Source organism: Salvelinus namaycush, chromosome 16 (assembly GCF_016432855.1).
Source record: "Salvelinus namaycush isolate Seneca chromosome 16, SaNama_1.0, whole genome shotgun sequence".
Taxonomy (NCBI): Eukaryota; Metazoa; Chordata; class Actinopteri; order Salmoniformes; family Salmonidae; genus Salvelinus; species Salvelinus namaycush.
Window position 1 is genome coordinate 15,397,930 of NC_052322.1, and position 10,957 is coordinate 15,408,886.

A 10,957-nucleotide genomic window follows, 5' to 3' on the forward strand; every position below is an offset into this window, starting at 1 on the left:
CTCTTTGAGCATGGTGATATTATTAATTACACTTTGGATGGCGTATCAATACACCCAGTCTCTCTGTAGAAACAGGCGTTCTTCCTAACTCAGTTGCCAGAGAGCATCTCAGCCTTGGCAAAAAAAGGTAGGTGTATAATTAAGAACAGTATCTTGCAGGATTCAATAGTTGGAATTGTAAGACTTGTTGCCCTGTCATTTTCTCTGCGATTGTCATTCTAATGGAATCCAGAAAGAACAAGACCCTGTATTCGAACATTTACATCAAAATGTGCAAAGTTATGGGCAAAGACACATACATCCACAATAAATTAAATATTTTTCTTGATCAAATAAGATGGAAAACAACCACTTTTTGTGCACTATTAATTTAAAATCCTACAATCCTCTTAATGTAAATAAATGTACATTACTGTATTTTACATTGGCAGGTCATCTAGGTTTGTACCTGTACACTTTCGATCACCATGAAGTTAAACAATGCACGATACAGTAATTAAGTACATTGAGACATCAAGTGGTTTGTGATGACGTGCCTCATTTGGCAGAGCATGGCACTTGCAATGCTAGGGTTGTGGGTTCTATTCCCATGAGGGACCACTATGAAAAAGTATGAAAATGTATGCACTCACTACTGTAAAATGCTCTGGATTAGTGTCTTCTAAAATAGAAAAGGAATGAATAGACCATTTTAAGTTTTCACATATAAAAAAGTTGCATTTGCAAGGTATTTCAAGAAACTGGAAAACTTATATCAAGCAAGTATTTTTATATTCAGATTATCAGATTAACTGTTTTGTACAGATAATTATCAGACTACAAAATGCTGGTAAACACTCAAATACATTTAGTTTAAATGTACATTTAGTTTAAAAGTAGTGTACTGGGCCTTTACTGGTCCTGTATAAGCACCCCCTCCAAAATAATCGCAGCACCCCCAACCCCAAGCTTCTTACTGTGGCTATGACCCCGTACAGAATAAAAATATTCCAAAACATGCATCCTGTTTGCATCAAGGCACTAAAGTAACACTGCAAAAATGTGGCAAAGCAATTCACTTTTTGTCCTGAATAAAAAGTGTTATGTTTAGGGCAAATCTAACACAACACACTACTGAGTACCACTCTCCATATTTTCAAGCACAGTGGTGGCTGCATCATGTTATGGGTATGCTTGTAATCGTTAAGGACTGGGGAGTTTGTCAGAATAAAAACTAAATGGAATGGAGCTAAGCGCGGGCAAAATCCTAGAGGAAAACCTGGTTGAGTCTGCTTTCCACCAGACACTGGGAGATGAATTCACCTTTCAGCAGGACAATAACCTAAAACACAAAGCCAAATCTAAACTGGTGTTGCTTACCAAGAAGACAGTGAATGTTCCTGAGTTTTGACGTAAATCTACTTGAAAATCTATGGAAAGACCTAAAAATGGTTGTCTAGCGATGATCAACAACCAATTTGACAGAGCTTGAAGAATTTTGAAAAGAATAATGGGCAAATGTTGCACAATCCAGGTGTGGAAAGCTCTTAGAAACTTTCCCAGAAAGACTCACAGCTGTAATCACTGTCAAAGGTGCTTCTACAAAGTATTGATTTAGGGGTGTGAATACTTATGTAAATGAGATATTTCTGTATTTCATTTTCAATACATTTGTTAAAATTTCAAAAACATGTTTTCACTATATTATGGGGTATTGTGTAGATGGGTGAGATAAAAATATATTTAATCCATTTTGAATTCAGGCTGTAACACAACAAAATGTGGAATAACTCAAGCGGTATGAATACTTTCTGAAGGCACTGCACATGTCCCTTTTTTATCCTCAAGCTGACCAGTGCACAGGTCTTTATGGCTTCCTGGTTTTCCACAGCTTTGGAGGTGGCACCGGCTCTGGTTTCACCTCTCTGCTGATGGAGCGCCTGTCTGTTGACTACGGCAAGAAGTCCAAGCTGGAGTTCTCCATCTACCCAGCTCCCCAGGTGTCCACAGCTGTGGTGGAACCTTACAACTCCATCCTGACCCCCCACACCACCCTAGAGCACTCTGACTGCGCCTTCATGGTGGATAATGAGGCTATATATGACATCTGCCGTAGGAACCTCGACATTGAGCGTCCCACCTACACCAACCTCAACAGGCTCATTAGCCAGATTGTTTCCTCCATTCCTGCTTCCCTTTGATTCGATGGTGCCCTTAATGTTGATCTGACAACTTGGTGCCTTATACACATATTCATTTTCCTCTGGCTACCTATGCCCCAGTTATCGCTGCAGAGAAGGCATACCATGAGCAGCTCTCTGTCTCTGAGATCACCAATGCCTGCTTTGAGTCAGCCAATAAGATGGTGAAATGTGACTCTTGCCACGGCAAGTACATGGCATGTTGCCTTCTGTACCGTGGTGATGTGGTGCCCAAGTATCTCAATGCTGCTATTGCCACCATCAAGACCAAACTCACCACCCAGTTTGTTGACTGGTGCCCAACTGGTTTCAAGGTTGGCATCAACTATCAGCCTCACACTGTGGTCCCTGGTGGAAACCTGGCCAAAGTCCAGAGGGCTGTGTGCACGCTGAGCAACACCACTGCTGTGGCAGAGGCCTGGGCTCATCTTGACCACAAGTTTGACCTGATGTACGCCAAACGTACGCCAAACGTGCACTGGTACATTTGAAGTCGGAAGTTTACATGCACCTTAGCCAAATACAGTTAAACTCAGTTTTTCACAATTTCTGACATTTAATCCTAGTAAAAATTCCATGTCTTAGGTCAGTTAGGATCACCACTTTATTTTAACAATGTGAAATGTCAGAATAATAGTTGAGAGAATGATTTACTTCAGCTTTTATTTCTTTCATTACATTCCTAGTGGGTCAGAAGTTTACGTACACTCAATTAGTATTTGGTAGCATTGCCTTTAAATTGTTTAACTTGGGTCAAACATTTTGGGTAGCCTTCCATAAGCTTCCCACAATAAGTTGGGTGAATTTTGGCCCATTCCTCCTGACAGAGCTGGTGTAGCTGAATCAGGTTTGTAGGCCTCCTTGTCCATGTGGAAGACCCATTTGCAACCAAGCTTTAACTTCTTGACTGATGTCTTGAGATGTTACTTCAATATATCCACATAGTTGTCCTACCTCATGATGCCATCTATTATGTGAAGTGCACCAGTCCCTCCTGCAGCAAAGCACACTCACAACATGATGCTGCCACCCCAGTGCTTCACGGTTGGGATGGTGTTCTTCGGCTTGCAAGCCTCCACATTTTTCCTCCAAACATAACAATGGTCATTATGGCCAAACAGTTCTATTTTTGTTTCATCAGACCAGAGGACATTTCTCCAAAAAGTACGATCTTTGTCCCCATGTGCAGTTGTAAACCATAGTCTGGCTTTTTTATGGCGTTTTTGGAGAAGTGGCTGAGTGCCGAGCGGCCTTTCAGGTTATGTCGATATAGGACTCATTTTACTGTGGATATAGATACTTTTGTACCTGTTTCCTCCAGCATCTTCACAAGATCATTTGCTGTTGTTCTGGGATTGATTTGCACTTTTCACACCAAAGTACGTTCATCTCTAGGAGACAGAACGTGTCTCCTTCCTGAGCGGTATGACGGCTGCATGGTCCCATGGTGTTTATACTTGCGTACTATTGTTTGTACAGATGAACGTGGTACCTTCAGGCATTTGGAACTTGCTCCCAAGGATGAACCAGACTTGTGGAGGTCTAAATTTTTTTTCTGAGGTCTTGGCTGATTTCTTTTGATTTTCCCATGATGCCAAGCAAAGAGGCACTGAGTTTGAAGGTAGGCCTTGAAATACATCCACAGGTACACCTCCAATTGACTCAAATTATGTCAATTAGCCTATCAGAAGCTTCTAAAGCCATGACATCATTTTCTGGAATTTTCCAAGCTGTTTAAAGACACAGTCAACTTCGTGTATGTAAACTTCTGACCCACTGGAATTGTGATACAGTGAATTATAAGTGAAATAATCTGTCTGTAAAGATTTCAAAAGTATTTTTATTAAAGTGCAGTGTTTCAAGTGACTACTGTTGTCACGTCCTGACCATAGTGCTTATGTGTTTTGCTTGTTTTAGTGTTGGTCAGGACGTGAGCTGGGTGGGCATTCTATGTTGTGTGTCTAGTTTGTCTGTTTCTGTGTTCGGCCTAATATGGTTCTCAATCAGAGGCAGCTGTCAATCGTTGTCCCTGATTGAGAATCATATATAGGTGGCTTGTTTTGTGTTGGGATTTTGTGGGTGGTTGTTTCCTGTCTCTGTGTTTTGTCTGCACCAGAAAGGACTGTATCGGTTTTGCCACATTTGTTATTTTGTAGTTTTGTAAGTGTTCACTTTTCGTCTGTCATTAAATATGTTGAACACGGAATACGCTGCGTCTTGGTCCGATCCCTGTTACACCCTCTCTTCTCATGAAGAGAGGGAAGGCTGCCGTTACAACTGTATTGGAAAAATAAATGTATTGTCTGACAAAAGTATTTTCTCTTTTGAAATAATTGTCTTATTAAATGTATTTCAGTTTGTATTTCTATAGTTGTCATGAATTTGGTAGATAAAGCACACAGTCAGGTTTTAGTAACACTTTACATTAAGTTGTTCTTATTCCTGTGAAATAACACTGTAATAATACTGTTAACAATATTGTATTTACATTTTGTTACATAATAGTTTAGTAACTGCATATGAATTGTTTTTTAAAAGAGGATATATTCCTTATTCCATTTGTGTAACAGGAAAAATCTCTGTGCTAGATTTATAAAGCAATTTTGGCATGGGTTGAATATAGCCAATTATAATGTAAATATACTGCATTTGAAATGTAATACATGTACTACTTAGGTCAATCCTGACTAGTTGTGTTTGGGTTGTCTTTCATTGAATGAAAGCCAGGTTAGATTTTCTTTGTCATGAATCTTGTTCTGGAGGCAGCTCTGCAGTGTGGTCACTAGCTGGCACAGCCACAAATTCGTGAAATCTAATTTAAACCTAAACCAAACCCTAATCTTAAACCTAGCCGTAAGCACACCGCTAACCCTACTGCCTAACCCTAATCTTAAATTAAGACAAAAAGCTATATATATATATTTTTTTATAAATGTTTACAATAAAGCCATTTTTTTAAACGTTGCAGCTTGCATATCTAGTCTAAAGAGGAAATCGCTCAGGTTTGCCTCCAGGACAAGACTCATGACAATAAACGTCAACCTGTGAACGAATGGCAGCTGACCTGTTTTCCTGAAGTTTCAGTCTCGGTACAGTTTAGGCTACAGCTTCAAAGGAGCATATACTGTTTAGTAAAAATAACCTATTCAAATAATAAATTACACTAGGAAAGAAAATTTGTGCATGAAGGCTAGAAGCTTTCCCCCAGACATAGCCTAATACTGAATAGTATTACGGTTGCGTCACTCATGGGATTATCTTCAGATATCGCACACCTCAAGTTGCAGGCTTCTGAAACGAGCTCATCGTTATTTGACTTTTTTCTCCTCATCCCCTGCACAAAAAAAGCTATCATGGTGAGCATAGTCGACATATTTTCGGTGACATATTATGTAATGTGTAATTTCAAAAATTTCAATCATTTTGTGAAGATGTTTTTTAGTAATTTATGTGTGGGACAGTCCTGATTTGCACCCATGGGCTCTATGACATTTGTCAAATAGAAACGATCGAAATAGCCTTAATTGACTTGTTTTTTTTAACAAATATTGTGTAAACTTATGTCAAATTTTCTGAACTCAAAGCAGGTAAATATAATGGGGTTAATAGAGATGTAAACTTTGTGGGGACCGGTAATGAATGGATCTGCGCGGTAGCCTACTTCTCCAAAATCAAATCCTTTGGTCAGAGCAAACAGTAGGCTAAATCAGATTAGGCATGTTCAGCGCTGGTCAACGTGGACAGTAGTCTCACTGCCATTTGATTGACGAATCTATTTACTTTATTAGACTGTATGGCATGTATATTTTCCACCGTATTGTAGTAGGCTATCTATATTTTTGCCACTTGCTATGAGAGATTGAAAACCCAAAAAATGCTACCTGTATGTGTGTGGCTATATTTGCACATTTGGTTTCTCCTATTCACCTGCTGCAGCGGTTATTGAAATATATTTATTCAAGGGGGGAAAAAACTATTATTATAACACTGGGAATGAATTTCAGTATAAATCTGGATGTGGTTTGACTAATCTCATAACGTTTTAAAGAGACAGCAGCACTAAAACTTGCTGACCTAGATAATCCCCTCCATATGCTGCGCAGTCAGAGGAAAACACAACACTAAAACACATCCGTAGAACAGTAGGCTAGATCAAATCAGAACCTGTAGAATCTTAAAGAATATTTGATTATTCTAGGTTATAACATAGCATTGTTGAATACTTATTTCTGATTGGATTGAAGGGCATTTTAGAGTGTGTATAATTTCCCTATAATGAAGAGTATATTTTCACGGTAGAATTCAATGGCTATAGTTCATTCTTACATCTTCTATGTTTGAGCTGCTTTTGAAGCAAAAGTCGAATTGAAAACATTATTGGTATTGTTGAATTGGCTTTTCATAATGGCAAGCTAGTGGTTCGGGTTAGCTAAACTACCACTGCAACTACTGTAGCTGTCTAGTAAATGTATTAGCTACTTCAGTGGATGTTGAACACATTTCTACTGGCAAATGAAACATTTCTAGTGGTAAATGTGTTAAATTATAGCCATGGTATAAATGTGATAATCAACTCGGGGCTCTATGCATTCTCTGGAAAATAATGCAAGTCCGTGGAAGGTCAGTTCCACTCCGCTAGCACGTCGTGTAACACACCTACGTTTTTTCATAATTTTCAATAAAATGCATAGCCCCTCGTTGATTATCCCTTAGAATAAAATAATAGAATATAGAACAGCAATAAAGAAAGTTCCATATAAGAGCAATCTAACGTTTGGCTGAGATATCATCTTTGTTACTCCACACAGCAAATTCTCCAGTGTTAAATTTAACATTAAGAAAAAATTAAAATAAACTCTCAGAGGTAGATCCGCTTAATATTGTAGAAAGATTGTTACTTCCACCAATGTAATTGTCTTCATCATTTCCAATCCCCCATATCTTTTTTTGGTAAATATATATATCCATATACATACACGTACATATACATACTTTTTTTTGTTGAATATATTATATATTTAGAATATATAATATATTTTAATAGAATGAATACAAAATACAAAAAGAACAAGAGAATCAAAATGTAAACCGAAACAGTCCCGAATGGTGAAAACACTGAAACGGAAACAACCACCCACAACACACAATGGAAAACAGGCTACCTGAATATGGCTCCCAATCAGAGACAACGATAAACAGCTGCCTCTGATTGGGAACCACACCAGGCCAAACTCTTAGAAAACAAACAACCTAGAAAAAAGAACATAGACTGCCCACCCCAACACACGCCCTGACCAACCTAACACAAAGACATAAAAAAGAAACTAAGGTCAGAACGTGACATCTACCTTCAGTTTATACATCTTATACACATTTTACAGACACAATCTATTTTACAATAGTTATATTTTGTTTGTTTTTAGTCCTTCCTCTATTTCTGATGTCCATCCAGTTGGATTTCTATTTGTAACTGTGCTCTTTCACAACATTTCTGAACCTATATATATATATATATTTTACAGACCCCATATGTTTTACATTGGTTATCTTGTTATTCGTCCCACCCTTCAGCTCCATTCAACCCCTCCCATCTATATCTCTTAACACCATCCATTTTGGATTTCTATTTGCCATATATTTTTCAACTGTGCAGTGATGCTTCATAAAAGTACTGAACCTTTCTATTCTCATAGCATCTACAGATTGTACATTTATTTTTATTTTTTTTCGCTAAAATAATTATTATATTATTGATTGATTGACTATGGCTTTTCAAATCACCCAGTATTGCTATCTGCAGCGTTAGTTCTAGGAAAATGTTGCAATTCTTTAGCCATTCCTGGACCTGTGACCAAAAACTAGCTACATATGGACAATACCAAAATAAATGATCTAGTGACTCTGCCTCCTCACAGCAAAATCTGCAGAGCTGGGAAGATTGTATCCCCCATATACAGTTGAAGTCGGAAGTTTACATACACTTAGGTTGGAGTCATTAAAACTCGTTTTTCAAAAACTCCACAAATTTCTTGTTAACAAACTATAGTTTTGGAAAGTCGGTTAGGACATCTATTTTGTGCATGACACAAGTAATTTTTCCAACAATTGTTTACAGACAGATTATTTAACTTATTATTCACTGTATCACAATTCCAGTGGGTCAGAAGTGTACATACACTAAGTTGACTGTGCCTTTAAACAGCTTGGAAATTCCAGAAAATGATGTCATGTCTTTAGAAGCTTCTGGTAGGCTTATTGACATAATTTGAGTCTATTGGAGGTGTACCTGTGGATGTATTTCAAGGCCTACCTTCAAACTCAGTGCCTCTTTGCTTGACATCATGGGAAAATCAAAGGAAATCAGCCAAGACCTCAGAAAGAAAATTGTGGACTTCCACAAGTCTGGTTCATCCTTGGGAGCAATTTCCAAACGCCTGAAGGTGTCACGTTCATCTGTATAAACAATAGTACGCAAGTATAAACACAATGGGACCACGCAGCCATCATACCGCTCAGGAAGGAGATGCGTTTTTTCTTCTAGAGATGAATGTACTTTGGTGCGAAAAGTGCAAATCAATCCCAGAACAACAGCAAAGGACCTTGTGAAGATGCTGGAGGAAACAGGTACAAAAGCATCTATATCCACAGTAAAATGAGTCCTATATCGACATAACCTGAAAGGCCGCTCAGCAAGGAAGAAGCCACTTCTCCAAAGCCGCCATAAAAAAGCCAGACTACGGTTTGCAACTGCACATGGGGACAAAGATCGTACTTTTTGGAGAAATGTCCTCTGGTCTGATGAAACAAAAATAGAACTGTTTGGCCATAATGACCATCGTTATGTTTGGAGGAAAAAGAGGGAGGCTTGCAAGCCAAAGAACACCATCCCAACCGTGAAGCACGGGGGTGGCAGCATCATGTTGTGGGGGTGCTTTGCTGCAGGAGTGACTGGTGCACTTCACATAATAGATGACATTATGAGGATGGAAAATTATGTGGATATATTGAAGCAACATCTCAAGACATCAGTCAGGAGTTAAAGCTTGGTCGCAAATGGGTCTTCCAAATAGACAATGACCCCAAGCATGCTTCAAAGGTGTGGCAAAATGGCTTAAGGACAACAAAGTCAAGGTATTGGAGTGTCCATCACAAATCTCTGACCTCATCCTATAGAAAATTTGTGAGTAGAACTGAAAAAGCGTGTGCGAGCAAGGAGTCCTACTAACCTGACTCAGTTACACCAGCTCTGTCAGGAGGAATGGGCCAAAATTGACCTATCTTATTGTAGGAAGCTTGTGGAAGGCTACCCTAAACGTTTTACCCAAGTTAAACAATTTAAAGGCAATGCTACCAAATACTAATTGAGTGCATGGAAACTTCTGACCGACTGGGAATGTGATGAAAGAAATACAAACTAAAATAAATCACTCTGCTATTATTCTGACATTTCACATTCTTAAAATAAAGTGGTGATCTTAACTGACCTAAGACCGGGAATTTTTACTAGAATTAAATGTCAGGAATTGTGAAAAACTGAGTTTAATTGTATTTGGCCAAGGTGTATGTAAACTTCCGACTTCAACTGTATATGTCACGCCCTGACCTGAGATATCTGTTTTCTTTATATTTTGGTTAGGTCAGGGTGTGACTAGGGTGGGTACGTTAGTTTTTGTATTGTCTAGGTTTTTTTGTATGTCTATGGTGGCCTGATATGGTTCCCAATCAGAGGCAGCTGTTTATCGTTGTCTCTGATTGGGGATCATATTTAGGTAGCCATTTTCCCTTTGGTGTTTGTGGGTTCTTGTCTATGTGTAGTTGCCTGTGTAGTTGCCTGTCAGCACTCGTTTGTATAGCTTCACGTTTCGTTTTGTTATTTTGTTAGTTTGTTCTTTTTAGTTTTTGTTCTTTTGTTCTTTTAATAAATAAGAATGTACGCATACCACGCTGCGCCTTGGTCCGATCCTTATAACGAACGTGACAGAAGAACCCACCACAAAAGGACCAAGCAGCGTGTTCAGGAGGAATGGACATGGGAAGAGATTCTGGATGGAGCAGGACCCTGGACGCAGGCGGGGGAGTATCGCCTTCCGAAGGAAGAAATAGAGGCAGCGAAAGCGGAACCGCGATATTACGAGAAGAAATACAAACGATGCAAGCACGAGAGGCAGCCCCAATAATGTTTTGGGGGGGGGGGGCACATGGAGCAGTCGGCGGAGCCAAGGAGCGAACCAGAGCCAGTCAGGGAGTCGGATGAGGAGTTCGACGCAAGATTCCGGAGAGAGGTGCTAGCATTGAGAGCGCTGCAGAGCGGGCATGCTGGGGAGCGTGTGACTGGTCAGACACCATGTTACGCAGTGATACGCACGGTGTCTCCAGTTCGCATTCATAGCCCGGTGCGCTCTATTCCAGCTCTTCGCACTTGCCGGGCTCAAGTGAGCATCCAGCCAGGACGCAGTGTGCCAGCTCTACGCTCCAGATTTCCAGTGCGCTTCCACAGTCCAGTACGGCCTGTGCCTCTTCCCCGCACTCGCCCTGAGGTGCGTGTCCTCAGCCCGGTACCACCAGTTCCGGCACCACGCATCATGCTTCCAGTGCGCTTCCAGTCCGGAACCTCCGGCGACGGTCCCCAGTCCGGGGCCTCCGGCGACGGTCCGGGGCCTCCGGCGACGGTCCGGGGCCTCCGGCGACGGTCCGGGGCCTCCGGCGACGGTCCGGGGTCTCCGGCGACGGTCCCCAGTCCGGGGTCTCCGGCGACGGTCCCCAGTCCGGGGTCTCCG

At 40.4% G+C, this 10,957-nt stretch overlaps 1 pseudogene; it reads left to right on the forward strand.

Annotated features, from left to right (window-relative positions):
• The first annotated feature begins 1,832 nt into the window (after window positions 1-1,832).
• On the forward strand, window positions 1,833-2,671 carry LOC120061065 (annotated as a pseudogene).
• The last annotated feature ends 8,286 nt before the right edge of the window (window positions 2,672-10,957 follow it).